We start from the raw sequence: 20,598 nt of genomic DNA, 5'->3' as shown, positions 1-20,598 counted from the left end.
ATGGGTGATTAACATAACTCTTTCAATTACTGATAGTAGAAGCAGATAAAAAATTAGTAAGAATATAGACAAGTTGAAACACAAAATAAGTTTGATTTAATGGAAACATGTAGAATTCTATATGCAACTGGAGAATCACGTTCTTTTCAAGCACATATGGAACTTTTACCACCGAAAATGACCATCGTACTGGGTTATAATTCTAGTCTCAGTAAATTTCAAAGAAGTCATTCTCATACAGACCATGTTCTTTGATCTCAAGGAAATTAAATAGGAAGTGAATAACAAAAGATAATTTTTAATCCCAATACTTTTTGGAAATTTAAAGACACTTCTTAATAACTCATAGGTCAAAGAAGAAACCATAATTGTACTAAATCTATCATTAACTTCTTTGTTTTTTCTTTCTTCTTCTTCTCCCCAAAGCCCCCAGTACCTAGCTGTATATTCTAGTTGTGAGTGTCTCTGGTTGTGGCATGTGGGACGCCGCCTCAGCATGGCCTGATGAGCAGTGCCATGTCCGTGCCCAGGATCCAAACTAGCAAAACCCCAGGTAGCCGAATCGGAGTGTGGGAACTTAACCACTCGGCCACGGGGCCCACCTGCCTATCATTAACTTCTTAAAGAAGAAACCTGCCATCTGCCTCACCGCCACCACCACCCCATACCATATGATAGAATATTTTCGAGAAACTCAAAAAGGAAAATATGGAATAAAAATATGCTTTCATATGCAATGAGTTAAGTGATATATTTTTTACGGTAAATGGTACATCACATTTTGAAAAACATAACTCAGAAAAATAATGGCGGCACAAAGAAGAAAACCAGACAGATTTGAAGTGAGAAAACCTGTGACCTTTCATATTTACCCTAGACAGATACTAGGGTTTAGTGGAGAAACCAAAGCCTAAGAAAATCTTAAGGTCCTTCATTAAAATTCAATTACAGGTATGTAGTCAAAAGGGCAAGGATTATCTATCGAGAAGACCACAGCTCAGATAACATGAGTGTCTAAATCCAAGCTCTGATGGACAATCTGTTCCATGTTAGTTGCGGGGTGTCAAGACTCAGATGAAATATCTTAATACAGCATCCTTGTGGGACCTCATGCTCACAAGAAGGTATTTTAGAAAACATGGTTTGTTTAGTTAGAAAATCATACACATTTATTGCTCAAAATTCAGGATAATATTTTAATGCAAATACTTACAAAAGCAAGGGGAACTGAAAAATCTACCACCACAATGGGAGGTTAACATACCCCTTTCAATTATTGATAGTACAAGCAGATAAAAAATTAGTCAATACATAGACAAGTTGAACAACACAAGAAGCTTGACATAATGAACATATGTAGAATTCTACACCCAAATGGAAATATCCAATTTATATCCTAGTCCTATAGATTAGGAGATAACAATAATTAATAAATGAGTATTAAAACTAACACAGTTTTCAAGAAGGAGTAGGGAGAGCTAACTCAAATTATTTTAAATTCTGAGGACCAGTTCTAAAAACCAAAAATTGGGTCAAACTTATAGGAAGCATGGAATAAAGAATATAGTGGTGTAAGACAGACTTGGGTTCAAATCCCAGCTCTGCTATTTATTAGTTATATGACCTTGGGTAAGGGCCTGGAATGTAAAAATTAGATTATAAAAACAGGAATATAAAAAACTTCCCTGTAAGAATAGTACTCAGCTTAAAAATCATTGTTGGTGTTCCCCAAATGGAAACTGATGTGAATTAGAAAAATACCAAATAATGTCCTTGCACCAGGCAGCAAATAAAACACCTTTCTCTGTGTTTACTTTGTTGAGCACATCCATACCCCTCTCCCTCCCAAACATGCAGTGCACATACAAATGTGAAGATGGCAACACTTATGCTCAAACTAGAACCTTCTACCAGATGTGACCTTGTTGAGGGCAGGCACTGTATCTGGACTTCATACCCTCAGGAGGTTACTTAGTCTGATACACAGTATGAGTTCAATAAATGTGTATTAAATGTCTTCACTCAGAAATCTATTTGTATTTATATGTTTAAACTTAAACTCACAGAAACTGAAGAGCGGTAATAGAGCTGAGAGAAAAGTGTTTTTGTTTTCCTGAGGCAGTATGATGTCACAGTTAAGAGCATGGACTCTGGAGCCAGACTGTCCGAATTTGAATCCCAACTTCACCATTTACTAGCTGTGTGACCTTGGGCAAGTTACTACATCTCTCAGTGCCTCAATTTCCTCATTTGTAAAATGAAGGTAATAACTACCTACCGTCTTGGGCTTGTTATAAAGATTAAATGAGTTTTAAAAATAGGTAAATTGCTGAAAGTAATGTGAACTGAGAATGCTCTCTAAGTAACAGCTATTTTTATTTTGTAGTTTTTATATGTGCATTTGTGCTTTAAGACTTAACTGGGTCTTGCAAAGTAACATTTATTTTCTTTTAAAGAACACAGATGAATTGTGAGTTAAACTGCATCTAGACACCATTTAAAGTTTCAGGCATTTTTTTAAGTGGAGAACTGTGATGACAACTTTAGAGATGACAGAAGAATTTCAGAAAAATTGACCCATGCTCAAGGGCAAAAAGGTTGAACTGGTATTAAATTATTCCTCTAAACTTACACGTAGTAATTATGTGATGGTTTTGCCTATAAATTCTATTGGATTATCAGTCATATCCCAGCAGAGTGATATGATAAAAGGATTTTGCTGTTTGGGCCAAGGACAATGGACAATTTTGGTAAAATTTATACCTCACTGAACATGAAAAAGTGAACCAGAGTCTTTCAAGGGGTATTAGTTTAACCAAGAAGTCCTGAATTAAACTGCTGTTGTTAAGCAAATGTACTATGTTTTACAAAGAAACTGACTAGTGATGTGAGATTTACACTGCTGTGTGCCAGATTCTGTATATTTTTGAACATAGATAGTTAGAACTAATGGTGTCTACACTTTCGAAAGATTAGTTTTGAAATTGGGCTACAAATTATAATTGGTCATGAAAATTTGGGATTATAAAATGTCAGTGGACTTTGACTTCTGGCCTAGATGGAGTAACAAAGAACAGATTTCTACTCTGCCTGAAACAAGCCTCCTCCCCCCAAAAAATGGATAAAATACATGAAACAGTGGTGGCTTTCAAGACACTGAACATCAGGCAATGAAGGACTGTGATCCCTGAGAGACAGGAAACAAATAGGGTGAGCCCTCTGATTTTCTAGGCTCTCTGTCTTGAGACAGTTTCCAGGCCACGGTACAGGGAGGAGAAATGCAGGCAGAGCCTGGTAAACTCCCTGGTTGAGGTGACAGAGCTGGCAGTCTGGGAAAACCCAAGTGGTTGGTTCATAGGACAGAATACCTGAGAGAGCTGCATAGAGAGAGATCTTCCGAGAACTGCAGAGGGTCCTCCTTGAGTATTCAGCAAAGGACTGATCAGCACGTGGCATGCCTATGAGGAAATTACCCTAAGCAAGGGAAAGAACCAGCTGAAAGGATTCAAAAGAACAGTACGTGTCACTCACACAGGGCTAGGAGTTTGCCTGTTCCACCAGCCAAACTAGAAAACGTCATGATTCACAGGGCACTGGGCAGAGAACTCAGAAGGGTCTTGCCTCCATAATGGGAAACAATTAGCTGTACACTCTGACGGCTCTGGTCCTGCCTAACAAATCTAAAGAGCAAAGCCTGAAAGGACCAATCTGTTTCCAGGCAACTCAAGTACATCCCAGAACAGAGCCAAAGAATGTTTATAGAAATATAAAAATGTGCAGCACCCAATGAGGTAAAATTCAAAATATATGGTGCTCAATAAAAAATTAACAGGCATGCAAAAAAGCAGGAAAATACAGGCCATGATGAGGAAAAAAATCAATCAAAAACTGACCAAGAGCTGAAACAAATGTCAGAATTAACTAAGTCATTAAAACAGTTATTATAACAGTATTCCATATTTCAAAAAATTAAAGACATGGAAATATCAAAAAGACTCAAATCAAACCTAGAGATAAAACCTACAATGTCTGAGATGAAAAATACATAGGATGAGATTAACAGCAGATTACACATAGTAGTAGAAAAGATTAGTGAACTTAAAGACACAGCAATAGAAACTATCCAAATGAAACAGAAAGAAAAAAGACTGAAAAAAAAGAACAGAGCATTAACGAGCTGTGGAACAACTTTAAGCTGTCTCATATAGATGTAATTGGAGTCACTAAAGGAAATGAGGGCAATAAAAAATATTTGAGGAAATAACGGCCAAAATTTTTCTAAATTTGATGAGCATTGTAAATGCACAGATCCAAGCAGCTCAATGAACTTCACACACAAGAAATATAAAGAAAACTACACCATATAGCACACCATAGTCAAATTACTTAAAACCAGAGATAATGAGAAAACCCTAAAAGCAGCTAGGAATGGGGGGGGGGGTGTTACATACAGAGGAACAAAGATAATGATGAAAGTAAATTTATCATTGGAAACAATGCAAATGAGAAAAGAGTGGAACATCCCTAAAATATGGAAAGAAAAAAAATCTGTCAACCTAGAATTCTAAACCCAGTGAAATATCATTCAAAAATAGAGGTGAAATTAAGACTTTCAAACATGCAAAAGTTGAAAAAATTAATCAACAGCAGATCTGTACTATAAAATATGTTAAAGGAAGTCATTTAGGCAGAAGAAAAATAATACCAGATAGAAATATGAGTCTACAAAAAGGAAGGGAGAGCACATAGAATGATAACTATGTGGGTAAAGTTTTTTTTTTATTATTTAAATCTCCTTTAAAAATATAATCGACTGTTTAGAGCAAAAAAAAATTACAACATATTGTGAGGTTCAAACATCTGTAAAACCAAGTTGGAAAACTTAACCTGATTTCAAGACTTATCATAATCTACAGTAGTCAAGTGAAGGGAATTCAGTGGAGAAATGATAGTCTTTTCAACAAATGGTGCTGGATATCCATATGCAAAAAATCTAAAGATTTCTTAGATACGACACCTAAAACATGATCCAGAACTTGAGAAATGAGACTTTATTAAAATCAAAAACTTCTGCCCTTTGAAAGATGTGGGGGTAGGACACAGTGAGGGACAGGAAGGAAGGATTACAAAATAGTACAAGGAAACTTTTGAAGGTGATAGATATGTTTACTATCTTGATTTTCGTAATGGTTTTATGGTTATACAGATGTCAAAATTTATCAACTGCATACTTTAAATATGTACAGTTTACTGTATGTAAATTACACCTCAACAAAATTTTTTTTAACTTTTAAGTTTAAATGTAACTAAACCTTCTTGTAATCAGAAGTTTTACAATCCCAGAAAACCTACAGGACAGTAGGAGACCTTAAATACATTCAAACAGTAAAATGTTTTATGTCAAAGGGGTTTTTTTTAATAGAGAATAAATAATACACAGTAGATTTGAAAATGTTTCCATTATTACTTTTTCTATTAAGGTATAATTTACATACAACATCATACTAGTTTCAAGTGTACCACACAACGATTCAATATTTGTATATATTGTGAAAGAATAACCACAAAAGTCTAGTTAACATCCGTCACCACACATACAGAATTTTTTCTTGTGATGAGAACTTTTAAGATTTATTCTCTCAGCAACTTTCAAATATGCAATACGGTATTATTAACCATAGTAGCCATGTTGTACATTACATCCCCATGACTTACTTATTTTATAACTGGAAGTTTGTACTTTTTGACCACCTTCACATATTTTGCCCACCTCCCAACTCCCCACCCACCACTTCTGGCAAGCACCAATCAGTTCTCTCTACCTGTGAGCTTGGTTTTTTATACTAAGTGACATAAGTCAGTCAGAGAAAGACAAACACCGTATGATCTCACTTATATGTGGAATCTAAAACAAAAGTTTCCATTATTATTTTGTTGCCTAAAAGATATGTTTTACCTTCCAACTCATCCAAATGAAGAATTTCAGTAAGTTTTGTTCTACTTGTTAAAAATGTGAAAAGTCAGCATGCTCAGAGCAAGGAAGATGGACTAGCACTAAAACATTTGTATAATTGCTTCCCAGAATTATAATATGAGTACCATTATTTAGTAAGTACATCTAATGATGTACTTCTTTTATTTTTAGATGTATATGTTTTGTGAAGTTTCTTTTTCAGCTATGACAGTCACTAAAATCAAGTATAAAAATAAACAGAGGGGCTGGCCCTGTGGCCGAGTGGTTAAGTTCGCGTGCTCTGCCTGGGCGGCCCAGGGCTTCACTGGTTCGGATCCTGGGGGTGGACCTAGCACCGCTCCAAGCCATGATGAGGTGGCGTCCCATATAGCTCAACTAAAAGGACCTGCAACTAGAATATACAACTACGTACTGGGGGGCTTTCTGGAGAAGAAGAATTTTAAAAAAAGAAGACTGGCAACAGATAATAGCTCAGGTGCCAATCTTTATAAAAATAAATAAATTAAAAAAATAAACAGAACTCAGAATGAAACCTTCAAGTAGCTGTATCATAAACCAAAATTTTGTTTAAATGAAGCACACAATATCACTGCTATACACCAAGATTTTGTTTAAATGAAGCACACTTAACATCATTGCTCTCACCAAAATGAGAGCAAAGATTATTAAACCATTAATAAATATTAAAATTAATTTTAAAGTGTTTATTTCATCTCATCCTTCTCTATTTCACTTTTGTGAATACTTTATAATATATAATAGTACAGCGGTAAATATACAGTTTATAAATAAACGTGTATATTAGGGGTGATGAAAATTTTTGGTGGTAAGGGAGAGTGATCAAAGAAGTTGGGAAACCCTTTGCTTAAAGGAGGGTGAAGGGAAACCATTCTAACAAATCACCATATGTTATCATGATTCTGCTTAGATATAGTTACGATGTATGTTAATTAGGAAAGAATAAGCCATTCTAATGACTGTAATGCAGTTGTCCTGATGCAAGCGGGACAACACAATGAATAAGGATTTGTACTACCATAAAGTACATTCCAAAGTGGGCTCTATTAACTAATTGTGACCAGGACAATTACAGTATCTGAAGCAGACCAATATAAAGCACTGTCAGAATTAACACCTATTATAAGTATGGATTTCCAAAACAGAGATGAAGCACAGCCCCATAGGCTAGCAAAATCCAGCCTCCTTTGGAAAAAAAAAAAAAACTAATTATTTGAAAATCTAAAGGGGAGAGAGTGGATTGTAGAGTACAGAAAAAGGAAACCAAAACAGGTTATGCGGTGAGTCTGCAGAACTTACAAAAAAATTTAAAAAGGGGCCAGCCAGGTGGCGCAGCAGTTAAGTGCGTACGTTCCCTTTCAGCAGCCCAGGGTTCACCTGTTCGGATCCTGGTGCAGACGTGGCACCACTTATCAAGCCATGCTGCGGCAGACGTCCCACATATAAAATAGAGGAGATGGGCACGGATGTTAGCTCAGGGCCAGTCTTCCTCAGAAAAAAGAAGAGGACTGGCAGCAGTTAGCTCAGGGCTAATCTTCCAAAACAAAAAAAAATTAAAAAGACTCCATGTAGAAAAGAAAGCTTCCAGGGATGCAGGGCTCCCCTAAATCCCCTTATTTGGATCCAGCCACCTATGCCCAAAGGTACCAACTGGTAACATCTTTTTGGTTGGTAACAACTGAGTGAGCATGCCACATTGCTTACAGTCAAGAAAATGTTTACATTGGGGTGCTGTGTTGGTTATTTTATCAACTGTTCCTTTCAATTTTAGGGTGATGCCCCTCCAAGAAAGCAACTCTAAATTTGTTTATTAAAATGTGTGTTATATCCAGTCAAGGCCACTCAGACAAATTTAAGGTAAAAGCTTCAACTGCAAAGCTGCCAAGTCTGGTTTCTCACATCTTTCCAAGTTGTCTTTGGATATAGACCCCCACTCCCAACCCCCCAAGCCCCTTCTGGCTCCTGGATTAAATAATGTAAATATATCTAGCCCCAAAGATTCTTCTGTGAGACCTCCCTCTGCTGTCCCAGTAGTTATCTCTGAATGTGTGCTTTGAGGCCTTCAAAATCCTACTTCTTTCCCTGACTTGGAGCTCTGTATTCTGTACTGTTTACAGAATGCTCACTGGTTAGGAGGGCCAACTATGTGCTAAGTGCTGTGCTATCTGGCTAAGGATAAAAGAAGAATGCGTAGTCCCTGACCACAAAGAGTTCACAATTTATTGAAGGAGATACTTAAATGGATAATCATAAATGAACATGGTAATCAAAGAAATACACTCACAGGGTATTATGAGAATACCAAGGTGGGGCACCTCCTCCAACTTGTGGAAAGGGGTCTAGAAAGAGACACCAACAGCAGCACATGAACTGGTTGTAAATAATGTGTACCAGCTGGTTAACCAGGTAGGGCGCACAGCATTTACAAAAGCATGGAGGCATGAAGCAACGTGGTATGGGCAAGAGTGCAGTGATCCTGGACAGTAAATTGTAAGGGAGGCTGTGGAAGAGGCAGGTGGGGATCATACCACGTGGGAGAAGGGGCTTCATATGCTATGCTCAGAAACATGGATAATTAGCCATTGACCATGGGAACCATTGAAGAGTTTTAGGTAAGGCGAGGACTTGTTAAATCACTCTGACAGTTACGCAGAATATAGATTTGAGGAGGCAGTGGTATAAATCCAGGGGGAAGACGATGAGAGCCCAGAGTAGAGGGCAGTGGTGGTAGAGATGGAAAGGGGCATATTGAAGACATAACACTGAGGTAAAATCTACAGGACCTGTGACTGTTCTTTAACACAGAACAGCCTCTTCTACTAGGACTCGGGGTTCTGATATACTCAATTCCTAATTAAGAGCAGGATAGCAGCGAATAGTGCCTTCGAGCACTGGATCTGGGGCCAGACTACTGGGCTTCAAATTATAGCTTCACTACTTTTTAGCTATGTGACCTTCGGCCTCCCTGAGTCTCAGTTTCCCCATTTGTAAAGAATGGTGATTAAAAATAAGAGCTCCTGCCTAAGGCTGTAAAGATTCAAGGAGACATCGTGTGTAAAGGGCATAACATCATGCCTGATCTAGGATAAACACCTAATCCTGGTACCTGTTTAGTTTTAATTATTATTAACCATATGCTTTGGAAAACATATAAGCATATGGCTGTTTTGATTTCTTGCTATGAAATTTGAGAAATCTAATCAGTAGTCTTGCCCAGATGGAAAGTCACCGTAACCTCTCTGCATGGAGGTAGGCTGACAAACATAAATATTAAGCATATGTTAGTAACTTGATATGATCGGTTTAAAAGATATTTATTTATACACTGTTCCAGACAGGACTTAAAGTGACTTACAAAGATACATAAAACATCACAAAACAGCATACATTTAAAAAACAGGATCAAAAACAAGGCAAACAAGAGCGGGGACAAAGTAGTGTCGTCAGAATCAAGACTCCAAAACCAAAGGGCAGCTGAGGTTCCCAGGGGCCGGTGGGGTCTAGATCCGCACCAGCCCTCCCAGGGAGCACAAGCACACTGCACACAACATGCCCAGGCCTGCCAACACCGGGGGCCATTCTCAAAAGTGTTATTGGTAGCCGAGTAGTTTTTTACTTTCCCCTAACAATGAGAAATCTATAACTAGCTCTCAATTTTACAAGATTCTGATTTTGGTTTTGCACTAAGGTTCTTTTGCCCGCCACGATCTTTTTCAAAATAGGTTCTACAAAAGTGGAGTTTAAATGTACTGAGGCATTTTGCAGTTTTAGCTCCTTTTAAGATATGCACCAACTGATGAAGATAAAGAAGATGATGATGATGATGAGAGCAGTTAACACTTCCATAATGCTTACTATAGACCAGGCACTTTTCTAAGCATTTTATGTACATGGAGTCATTTAGTTCTCACAACCATATTTTGAGGTAGGTACTATACTACCACATTGTACCAAAGAGGAAACTAAAGCACACGTCGAACAAATCACTTGCCCAAGGTCATACACCCTATAAGTGACAGTCTGGTTTCTGAACCCTGGCAGTCTGGTACCAGAGCCTGAGCTCTTACCCACTACGCTATACGGTCTCTTAATATTCTGATAATGTTGCTTGTACATGGTAATATTTGGAAAGGGGGACATCCTACCCTCAGGAACCAGAGGTAGAGTTTTTTAAAAGTCCTCAGCTAATAACAGATGAATGTTGGAGAGGCCCTCGGTCCAGTTTACCACCTCAGTTCCCTGACCTCCCCATGCAAGGTCTAACAAGCTCAGAGCAACTCTACACATGCGAAAGGACCCCTTCTCTGCATCCAGGACAGACATCCCTTCTGAACGATGGTAGGAGCGTAAAGGGGAGAATAACTAAAATATAATCTCTTTTGTTAGCTCTCAGAATCACAGATGGGGACTTTCCTCCAGATTAAATCCACATGACTGCCTTTCAAATACCACCAAATTCCGTTCATAAATGGTTTGAGGAAATTCCCACTTAAAATGATACATGCTTCTCTAAAGTAAGTCCTAGAGGGAAGCTGGATGTCTTAATATATATATTTCTCCTGCAGAGTGGTTCTTTGGATACATGAAAATGTGGTCTTATTTTCCTATTTCACACTTTTTTCCTCCTCCTCAGCAACTCCAGGCATCTTGAACCTACCACCATTCCTAGAAGGCAGATCTCCACAAATGTGGTACATGGAGGTAAGTAGAAAAGATCATAAAAACGAGACCATGTGCCCAAAACCCCCCTTGGCAACAGGGGAAATGCGTATATTAAGACAAATCCCATTTGGCTTTCCAGCTTGCAAGACCTAGACTTGGGGCTTCCTCTCACGTGAGCCAGGCAGGCTCACAAGAGCCGCATGAGCTTGATGGGGTGAAAGATGGCCAGTTCCTCCTCTTCTCTGCCAAAGTTCCTTTCTTTAGCAGCCCAAAAGCTTAAAAAGACAGAAAATCCTCCACTAAGGGTACAGAATATTTTAAATCCAGGTCATTTATATGCATAAAACAATTTTTTTAAAGTCTGGTGAGAGCAGACACATTGTCATTTTTCAATAGGCCTCATCACCAGATGGAACACCATTATCCTTCCTTAGTCAACAAGCTTTGATAAACCAGCACCTCCGCAGGGGTCGACCCTCTTCTCCTGTCAGGGTCACAGATGGTGGGGATTTCTACACTGAACTCTAGCTAGCATCTAATATTTCTTGTAGGCCACGTCACCTGAAAATCACCCACGCAGTCCCCGTAAATGAGAAATCATGATGGTTTGTGACTAATCCAGCCCATCTTCACACGTAACTGTGATTTCATGCATTTGGTGTCTTTTTTAATTTTAGGGACGCTGTGATGTAGCTATGGCCACAGAAACCTTAAACACAATCAAATAACGTGTGGTTGAACTTAAATTGAGCTATATATGTGGCAGATAATTTTAAGGTGTTATTTAAGCCCTATAAGACATAAAATATATGTTAATTTCTTCCAAATAAAATTTTAATGAATATATGCATGAGTATATGTACACAAAAGAGTAGGTATAAATTGTAGAATATAAAATAAAGGTAAAATATTAACGTACTGCAAGCCCTCTTTCCCTCCTAAACTGCTTCACCATAATTGCTTTACACGTTACATCAAATCCCCAGAACAAGATTAGTACATGCATTACCAACATCTGGTCTACAGCCAGGAGCAATGTCCTAATATTAATAAAACACTAAAGCATAAAAAATTTAAAACTGCTAAAATGTCCAAATCACATATGTATGCATTTGTTTTATGTTCAATTCTGACACAGCATATGAAAGCACCATAAAAAGTTCTAAAGGGAGAAGAGGTATGAATTTTCATAATTCACTTAATATACCTTACAATAAAGCAAGACATTCGAAATGTCTAGATGGACTTTCCTAGCCCCATAGATGTAAATATTTGGCCTTGGCATTATTATTAGTTCTAAACAGAACTAAACATTCAGTAATCAGCATATCAATGAGCATGCCCTTTTACTTTATGAAAATGAATAATCTCCCCCACTAGACAGAAAGCTGTCTGAGAGAAGGGGCTGTGTTTTGTTCATGTCTGTACGTCAGTGTCTAGAGCACTGTCTGGTACATAAGATGCACATGATAAATATTTGTTAAAAGAATGAGCTGGCATCAAAAATACCATTTACCATATTTAGCCATACCCAAGACCTTATCACCCAGGACTTCTCCACTTTTGATATCATTAATTCACATGCTCCACTCTGACTACAACCCCCTCGCCTGTCCACTCAGTGACTTTCCCAAGCCCCACATCAGTTGTCAGACCTCATGGGGGGAGAGAGTCTTCCACAGACCCGTCTGCTTTCACCCTGTCAGCTCCTTCCTGTACACTCCTTTCCTAGACAGTTTGAATTCTACTGTTTCAACTGCACTCTTGTCAATATCTTTAACAAACCCATTTTCACTCAAATATCTGATAAAAACATAACCCTGGAGGAGCCCAACTATTGTGCTTTATGCCTGCACTGAGACCGAGATGTACTGGAGAAAAAAATCACAACCTGGTAGATGATTATGAACGTGAATTCTTGGTCACCAAGCTCACCTCAACACTGCCTGACACTCCAGCTATGCCTCCCTTGTCCTAGCTTGCTCTCCTGTCTGCCACGATAACTATTTCAAACCTTCCTCAAGCACCTCCAATCTTCAACCCAAACCTTGCCCCACCTCAACTCCTGCTCTAAGAGATGACCTTTCCTCTTACATCATAAATATAAGTGCCCTCAGACAACTTCCTGCCACCAAATCTATAAGCTTTATTTCCATCTATATCTGTTCACTTTTTGTTCTTCCCTACCGTAATGTCCTTCCTCTTGTTTAAGGGTAATCCCTCGACCTCACTGTGGATCCTCTCCCGGCTGGCATAAGGACTTTTCCCTGTAAGGACTTACCTCTACAATTATCCCTTCCTTCCCATCAGCCTTTAAAGACATCTAAATGTCTCCTAAATTTAAAAAAAAAAAAAAAAGCTTCTCTGGATTGCAACCCTTCCCCTAACCACCCTCTCTCTGCTCTTCAGAGCCAAATTTCTCCAAGGAATTGTCCATATTCGCTGCCTCCACTCCCTCATCTCCCCAGTCATTTCTCAACTCACCACACTCCCTCCCCGAAATTGCTCTCATTAAAGTCACCAAGAACCTCCTAAATCCAATGGACAGTTCCCAGTCTTTATCTTCCTAGACTTCCCTGAATCTTCAGCACCACTGACCATTTTTTAATGGAGACATTCCATTTTGAAAAACTTATCCTACTGATATTCAAGTAGACGCACAAATATATATCATAAGGATGCTCAGTGTGTGAACCAGCAAAAAAATTATACAATAATTTAAATATCTATCAAAAGGAAACTGATTAAATAAATTATGGTACATACATATAATGGAATACTATATTGCTATTAAAAAGAAAGAAGTAGCTCTATATATTGAAAGCTTGCCACAAATACTAAGTAAAAAATACATTGCAAAACATATATATTATTATTCCATTTGTATTTTTTAACATATAAGTGCAGACAGGATGGAAGGATAGATGGATGGATGGATGGAAGGAAAGAAGGAAATATTTTATGTATGCATGGAAAATTTCTGGAAAGAGATACAAATTTAATATTGTTACCTCAGGGGAATGGGATGTGCAGAGCAGAACAGAAGACTTGAATGTTATCGTTTATTTGGTCAAATAATAAAAATGTAGTCAGATTCCTAAGCAGACCAATATTTCCAAAGTAGGTAAAAAAACAAGTTCAAAGGAGATCAAAAAAGAATGGCCAGAGACTGGGTAAAATATATTTTAGTGTTTCCAGAGTTAAGAGAGGAGAGAGGGGGGGGTGCTTCATGGTTTTAAACATGGAAAGAGAGCTCTACTAAAAACAAGGAGAGGAAAATAACCAACAGACAAACAGCATGAACAGATAATTCTTGAAGGAGGAGGATCAAATGGCCAATAGACGTAAAAAAGAAAAAGTTTCCCTCTTACTGGTAATAAAGATATTTTATGTTTGCTTATCAATTCAGCAAACTTTTAAAAAGAGAATATTCAATTTTAAAAAGGGAAGACAAAAGAGGAACTCATACTTTGTCGGCAAATGTAAATTGGTAAAAGATGTTGGAGAAAGCAATGGGATGATTTGATTTCTAAAAAGCTGAACTTCATAGAACTTATCACAATTGCAATTAAATCATTGATTACGTGATACACTGTTTAACATATACCTCCCCTGCTGAGATAAGTCTCATGAAAAACAGGCCAGTGTCTATCTTCTCCACTACCTAGCCTAGAAACTGGCATATTGTAGGCCCTCAGTAAATCAACCAGTGCTTTCTGACAAGCTGAAAGCAACAGTTTAAAGACATTGATACTAAAACTATTCTGATTCCTGAATTGAGAGAGCTACAAACAATAAATAGTGTAGACACCATGGAAATTTTCCAATTCTTAAGAATTATTCAAGTTCAAGGTAGGTTTAGATAGTCACAGATATGAAAGCCACTGTGGTCCATCACTTCAACTATTACACCAGCACTGTCCAATCTCCTGCCTTCTTATCTTTCTGTCCCAGCCACCCAGAAAGATCCCCCAAACTAGATTGTCTACCTTGTTTCTACACCTGGGCTGATGAGTGCCACAGAAGAGAATGGATACAGGGTTCTGGGACTTGGGGCAGAGACAAATTCAAGGTACCCAAGCCTTTCCTGGCTCACTGTGATGTGGCAAGCTGGATGGTATGCCTCTAAAGACCTCCTCTTTTCATCCCTCTCAAACGCTATTCCAATGCCTCACTGCTCTTGTCAGATGGGACCGCCCTCAAAATCCTGTGCTTCCATAGCTCCTGCCTTCTTCACAGCTTCACCAGTCCTGCCCTCTTTCCCTCCTGTCTCAATGGAAGAGCTACCTCCCTTTCTGGAAAGCCAGTCTTTTTACCTCTTTCACTCTGGAGCCCCCATACTCCTGCCTCCTCTGTGACCGTGCCTCATCAAGCTCTGTGCCATCTACACATACATGGGCTCATCTCTCTCCCATATTTAAAACAAAACAAAATTAACAACATGTTCTTGTCCCCTGTGCCCTACTGTCTATCAGAAACACTCTCTCCTTCCCATCAGAGCCATAGTCAAGCCTCTTCAAAGGGTATACCATAGTCCTCATCAGTCCTTCTCCATGCTTACTCCTCAACCCTCTACAATCTGCCTTCTCTCCTCCTGCTGCACTGATGTCGTCACTGACCTCCTAATTGCCAAATCTAATGAACGTGTTTTTTAAATGTTTTATAGTATGTTTTATCTTATTACAAGAGGGGTACACATCATGAACAAAGTTATGACATATGACAGATGAGAGGGGAAAAAACTTGCACTATATAACAGGCAAAGGGTAAATATCCCTAATAAATAGTGTTCTTATAAACAAACTAAACACATAACCCAAAAGGAAAATGTGCAAAGGATAGTAAGGAGCAAGTGTCAGGAAAAATACAACTAGTTAACACACATGAAAAGATACTGAGCCTCACTCAGTGTTCAGTGATCAGAGAATGCAAGTTACATCAGTTCAGTATTATTTTTCCCCTATCACACTGACAAAAATTAAAAAGACTGTCTATCCTCAGCAAGGGCATGAGGAAAAGCAGTCTCAACAGAGAGAGTTAAACCCTCTTGGATGTCACTTTGGCGGTGCCTATTCACATTTTTTAGTGTACATATCCTTTGACCCAACAATTCTCCCACTAGAAAGCTATCCCACAGAACTGTGTGTGTGCACAGCTATATCTATAGCCATCCTCAAGCACTGTACAAAGATATGCTTTGCAACCTGTGGTGGCTTGGACTAGAGGGATAGGCAGAGGAGATGGAGACACGTGGCAGAATGTGACACAGTTGGAAGCTCAGGTCAACAGGACTTGCTGACGAATTGGATGGGGGGAGTGAAAGAGAGGAATCAAGGGTGACCCTAGGCTCTTGGTTTGAGCAACTGAATGGATGATGGTTCTATTTTACTGACATAAGGGAGGCCGAGGGAAGGGGCTGGGGATGTGAAAGGAATCAGGAGTCCTGTTTGGCCATGTTACGTTTGAGAGGTCTATCTGACATCCAAGAGAGACATCGAATAGGCCATTGGATACAACAGGCTGCAGCTTAGAAGAAAGGCTTGGGTCAGAGACATAAAGGTGGGAGTGATCAAGTGTATAGACAGATGGTATTTAAAGCCATGGGGCTGGAGGAGTGCTTCTAGGAAGATTCTGGATGGAGAAAAGTCCGTGCACTGAGCCCTGCATCACTCCAACGTTCAGAAGTTGGGGAGATAAATTCAGTAGAAGAGGGGGCTGAGTAGAAGTGTTTTGTACAAACTCCAGTTTCAAAGAAGTCAACATACATCAAATGGTGGAGAATCACATATTTACCACCGTAACAAGGGCCCAGCTCCTTCCAAGCCTATCTTTTAAGGGCTTGTAGCCTTTTTTTCTTTCTGAATATTTCAAAATACATTTAAACCTTTAAACAGAATAGTGCTTTTTTTCTTTTATGTTACATAGTGGTTTCCTCACACGGCACAATTCTCCTAGTATAAAACTAGTCAAGTACTACCAAGTAGCACTCAGCAATGGCTTTTTCATAAAATTCATAATCCGATAACTACCTCATGCCTAAAAGGCTAAGGGTGACTTGCGGTCAGAAGCTTAATTGGCGGCATCTTTTATCCTTTTGGACTGTTCACTCCCCTAGTGCACGGTAACTTTCTCCAGCTTCTTACTTACACTTATACCAAATGCCTAAAATGCCTCAAAACATCTGACAATCCACACCCCCTCCTCTCAGGGCAGCCCCCTTCCTACCCGCAAGAAGCACAGCATCTTTACACTCCCACTTTAAACTTTAGAAGTTTTCATTCAGAGTCTCATGCCTTAAAAAAAGAGAGAGGAAGTACTTCCAACTAGGTCAAAGGTGTCATCAGGAATGCAATCTCAAAGCAAAACTCAGTAGAAGGAAAGCTGGCTGAGAAGTGGGCCTGAGGCAACCTCACAGGTGTAGGGTGACAGACTGGGGACACTTGGTTTCAGGTCCAGGAGATCACAAAAGATGGCCAATTCGTAGAAAGGTAAAGTCATTCATTAATTCATTTAACACATATTAGTAAGCACTTACGATGTGCCAGCCTCTGTTTTGAGTGCTGGGGTCCACTGGTGAATAAAACAGACAGAAATCCTTGCCCACATGGAATTTACATTATGGAGGGGGAAGAGGAACAGACAATAAGGAAGAAAGATGAATAAAATACACAGTACGTTACACTGGAGTAACATAGTAGAGGAGAGGCATATGGAACGTTCAGGGAAGGGGTTGCAAGTTTAAATAGGGTAGTTAGGGAAGGCAGGTGGAAAAACAACTAAGAGTGGTGTTAAGGGCTTTCCTAAGGTGTAAGTAAAGTGCTTTAGGACACAGGATAACTGGTAATTCTGCTTAAGAGAAGGAATCGTGTTTAGTAAGGTTGTCCCAAAGGAGGTGACTTCAGTGCTAAATCCTGAGAGATGAATAGGAAATAATGGTAGGGGAGTGAGTCTGAGCGGCAAGTTATCTTTTCAGGAAAAAAGGGGGGGAGGCAGCTTGAGCAAAGGCCCAGAAATGGGATCAGGGAGGACATTTTCTCCTGGACTGTCCCTGCTTAAGGTACTCCATCTATCCCCAGCACACACTCACCCTCAGGCTGTCTGGTCTGGCTGCTGGGAAATCCTTATCACTTCCCACACTCTCATTTCTCCCCTAGCCAGCAGGAAAGGAAGGCGTTGAGTCAGCCACACATCCCTGGAATCCAAAGCTACACTCTCTTAACTCCAGGACAATTACTACTGAGCTGAGAGCCCCAGAGGTTTCACTCAGCGGGTACATTCAGGGGTGTGTACCTATAGTGGCAACGTGGCAATTGGCCCATGTGGGAAGTAAAGTGGGGAAGTGGGTAAGATACCAGTGAGGTAAGTGGTCCAAAGCCTCCGCAGTGCATCTGAGGTGGCGTCAAGGACCAAAACTTATGCTTCAGCTCGGAAGGGAAAAAAATTTTTTTTTGAGGAAGATTAGCCCTGAGCTAACTACCGCCAATCCTCCTCTTTTTGCCGAGGAAGACTGGCCCTGAGCTAACATCTGTGCCCATCTTCCTCTACTTTATACGTGGGATGCCTACCACAGCATGGCTTTTGCAAAGCGGTGCCATGTCCGCACCCGGGATCTGAACCAGCTAACCCCGGGCCGCCAAAGCGGAACGTGCAAACTTAACCTCTGCGCCACCCACCGGCCAGCCCTCAAAAGAGAAATTTTTAATCACTTAGTCCTCACCCGTGAGCTACTTAGTGTTCCTAACATCTAAGACAGCACAGGTGGTGTGACAGGGGATAAGAACACAAGTCCTGGAGTCAGATGGCCCAGCTCTGCCCCTCACCAGTCGGGTGATTTGGGGCAAGGCACTTAACCTCTCAGAATCTCCTTTTCATCATAACATGATTATAATTATAGTGCATAGAGCTACCATGAGGATTATACGACATAACTACGTATAGAATTTTTCGCAGCACCCGGCTCAATGGATTCTTACAACCATTATGAGTAGCAGCCTTTAAGGGGAAAAGCTCAGAGAGCATCAACCAGAAAGCTACCTACCGCACAGATTATGCCTGAACAGGCCTCCAAACTTCACTTCACTACCTGGACCTAGAGTGAGGCACCTCAAATTACCTTACCAGAAATGTTCACGTCCTGCCAGGGACAGTCTCACAAGCGAAGTTAGTGGTCTTTTTCTACTAGGATTTCCAGCAGGTGCTAAAACAACAACTACCACTATGACAAAAAATTTCATCAGGGACTCAACTCTTTGCATTAAACATTGCTCTCTCCACAGACTAGCGGTAAACACATTAGGTCATTAAAACCTTAATATTAATGGATTTATGAGGGGTGAGGGTAGGGAGCTGAAAGAGCAGAAAACAAGCCAGTTAAAAATAGGAGGTCCAGGATGTACTGAAGACTAACTTCTGTCCCAAATGTACAACGTCTGGGGTCAACTCTGCCAAAAGCAGTATTCTGGAATGCTAGGTCCTCTGGTCCTGAAAAGGCAGGGTACTGGGGAAAGAAAATGTTAGTTAATGAGAAACAGACCACCTATTCAAGTCGCCAGAATTCTAACCAAATGGTTTCACTACCAAAAAACCCAACCATCTCATGCAACGTTAAGGGCTGGAGGAACATCTTTCTGCCCCTTTGCAAACGATCACAAAACACAGAGCGTTCTGGGCCCCTTCTGAGGGCTCTGGGGACGCCCCTCCAGGAGCCAATCCCCGCAGGCTGCCCGAAGGGTGGCAAGATACAGCCCGAGCTCCCGAGCACAGCCGGCCCCCGTCCCAAGCGCAGAGGGAGTCCACTGAGGCAGGACTCGGGGCCAGGCGGCCTCCAGCCCTTACCTGAGGCGGGCAGAGCGAGGCCAGGGAAGCCGACAGCGCCGTCGAGGTCCGGAAGCAGCGCGGCCGAGCCCCCGCGCGCCGGCCCCGGCGCGGTGAGCGGACCCGCCGGAAAGGGGACTGGACGCCTCCGAGGGCGCAGCGCCCGCAGGAGCCCGGCCGCCCACGCCCCCGGGGCCAGCCCTCGGGCTACCCCTGCTTGGCAGGCAGGCGGGAAAAGCCGGCCGCAGGCGCGAGGCGAGGCAGGGAAGAGGCAGAGCTCAGAGGGGCACAGCCCGCGCCAGCGACGCGTGGGCCAGGGAAAGGGCCAGAAGAGGCCCGGGGGAAAGCAAAGTGGCGGGGAGGGACCGGCCCGAGCAGACGGAGTCCACGAGCGGGGGGTGCGGTCCGGAGAGGCGGACAGGGCAGAGGGCCGGGCGGTCAGCTGGAGCGGGGCAGCAGGAAAGAGCGGGAGGGCGGGGGCCGGGGTGGGGGGCGCGGGTCCCTATGATAGGGGTGGGGGCGCTTGGGCAGCGAAGAGTGGCTGGGGGCCAGGGAGGAGCCCTGGACCCAGAGCGAAGGGGCGGTCGCTAGTCGCCGACTTACCTGTCACCTGCAACAGGTGCCGCGAGCGGGCGAGATGTCCCAGTTGCGGATCCAGGGGAGGGTCTCGACTCCGCGAAGACCGCAGCTTGTCGCCGGCGGCCGGCCCAGTTCACCCTCCCGGGAGGCGGAAAAAGCTGCAACTTTCCCTAGAGCGGGGAGGAGCTGCACTCTTAAAGGGGCCGCACAGCGCTCCGGGCTCCTTAGTGAAGGGCCGCGCCACCCGGGGGAGCTCTGGGAGCCACAGCCCTAAGGCACTGGAGAAATGTCCTCCAGAGTTAGAAAAGGGAGCTTGAGGACTGAGGATGGGGATCCAAGACTAGACCTGGCCCCCCTTTTACTTCCATCTGTGGTCACTTTCTCAGATGATAAATCACATGCCTCTGGCGCTCCGCTGAGCCAAAAGTTGTCAAACTGTCCTGTACAGTGGGCTTCGTGACTAAGAGGTTGCAGACTCTAGACCATACAGTTTGAGAAGATAAAATATGATGCCATTCTGATCCTTTGACTTTTGGCGTTTGGCCTTTTAT

At 41.4% G+C, this 20,598-nt stretch overlaps 1 protein-coding gene across 4 annotated transcripts in view; it reads right to left on the bottom strand.

The window, feature by feature from the left end:
• The window catches only part of SYTL4 (synaptotagmin like 4), a 48,927-nt gene extending 28,741 nt beyond the window's left edge, over nucleotides 1–20,186 (bottom strand). For 3 of the 4 annotated variants that reach the window (XM_046673958.1, XM_046673960.1, XM_046673961.1), the window contains exon 1: nucleotides 20,072–20,186. The gene's annotated coding sequence lies outside the window, so the exon portion shown is untranslated. Of the gene's footprint in view, nucleotides 1–19,061; nucleotides 19,152–20,071 lie in introns of those variants that run through there. The other variant, XM_046673959.1, reaches the window with a different exon arrangement.
• Nucleotides 20,187–20,598: the final 412 nt, after the last annotated feature.

Source organism: Equus quagga, chromosome 10, assembly GCF_021613505.1.
Source record: "Equus quagga isolate Etosha38 chromosome 10, UCLA_HA_Equagga_1.0, whole genome shotgun sequence".
NCBI classification, from domain to species: Eukaryota; Metazoa; Chordata; class Mammalia; order Perissodactyla; family Equidae; genus Equus; species Equus quagga.
Note: the sequence above shows the minus strand (reverse complement) of the source record. Positions and strands in the feature narration are given on the sequence as shown.